Source organism: Quercus suber, unplaced genomic scaffold (genome assembly GCF_002906115.3).
Source record: "Quercus suber isolate HL8 unplaced genomic scaffold, Cork oak 2.0 scaffold_11, whole genome shotgun sequence".
In the NCBI taxonomy this organism is placed as follows: domain Eukaryota; kingdom Viridiplantae; phylum Streptophyta; class Magnoliopsida; order Fagales; family Fagaceae; genus Quercus; species Quercus suber.
This window is the reverse complement of record NW_027069477.1, coordinates 2,834,224-2,835,684: the sequence shown is the minus strand read 5'-3', so window position 1 is coordinate 2,835,684 and position 1,461 is coordinate 2,834,224. Positions and strand designations below refer to the sequence as shown.

The following is a 1,461-nucleotide window of genomic DNA, read 5'->3' as shown; positions in this document are numbered from 1 at the left end:
TGCCCGAGATTCGATTGATCGAGCCTAAGCTTCGATCAATCAAGCTAGGCCGAGATGCACGATAACTTCTGCATCAGCTCGATTCCAACTTTACATAAAAGAACCAACTTTGAGCAAGTCTATACAAGACTAACCAACTTGTTTTGATCATGGTTTGCCAACAATACACATTAGAATTCTAAACACATGAAATCCTAAGTCTTTAGAACCTAACAACAATGTTGATTCTAACCTGATAAAGTGATTGACCATTACCCTAGATGAAGTCTATTGCACCTTCAAAATATAAATTATCAAAAAAAATGACGACCAACTAAGTCAGTGAGTGTGTCTTGAATGCCAACAAAACCACAATTATAAAATGATGCTTTGTCTGCATAAAGAAGAGCTGCTGGTGCCCTTGTAAACGTTGTCATCACATCATCCACCATCTCGAGGTCAAATGTATTCTAGCAATAGCAGGAATATAAGGAAAGTTAATAAATAAATAAATATATCTTGGAATTCTTTTGCGATTTTAAAATATTTTTACCTGCTAATAGAAACTTTTTAGTTTTCCATTATTAAAATTTTGTGTAAGCCCAAGATGAAACTTTTTGAGTGCCTAACCTTGAATGTAATATCGCGAGCCATAAAATTTGGAACATACAACTTGAAGGTAGAACTTTCCATGAAGTTTCCAGAATCACCCCATTCGATCACAGTCGAACTCTTGCCCATTCCCTTAAGAATAATGAATAGTTTTTCTTTAAGGATCATAACTTTCTCTCTAGACAATAAAAAGAAAAAAAAAATTATATAGTGACTGAAATTTAATGGATAGCTTTAAATGAAAATTGTAGTTATATAGAATATCTACTAATGTTGATTTACTTGTAAACGCCAGCATTGAGATGGATAATTGTCCATTGTTTGTTATTTGATGGGATTGAATCTATGGCCTTCTGCACTGTGGTGAATTGTCCCTTGCTTGACTGATCAACCACGATAGTCTTGGTAGGACTTTCGTTTTGTGTCTTGGACGCATTTAGGAAAAGGAAGAGAGTCAGTGTAGAGTAGAAAATAAATGCAGGGGATTGCATTATGGAGAAATGCAATGCTGACAAATTTGTAAGTTTAAATTCCCCATTTAAAGTTTTCAATGTTGCAAGAGAGAGCTATATATATATATATATATATAGTAAGTTGGAAAGAAATACTGAAATAGAATGTGTGACAAGAAATACAGTCAAATACTGATATAGAGCATCCCCTTTCCTCAAATTTCTTTTCTACTTTAGGATAAGATAAATCTACTCTTGTTTTGTCTTGTTTTTTTTTTTTTTTTTCTTCTTCTGTTTTTAGTTAATCCCTTTTCTATAATAAATCTACTCTTGTTTTGTCTTGTTTTTTTTTTTTTTTTTCTTCTTCTGTTTTTAGTTAATCCCTTTTCTATATAACCACATTCGATCATAGACCTAG

At 32.6% G+C, this 1,461-nt stretch overlaps 1 pseudogene; it reads right to left on the bottom strand.

Moving 5' to 3' along the window:
- Window positions 1-202: 202 nt before the first annotated feature.
- On the bottom strand, window positions 203-1,082 carry LOC136069895 (probable pectinesterase 29; annotated as a pseudogene).
- Between the last annotated feature and the right edge of the window lie 379 nt (window positions 1,083-1,461).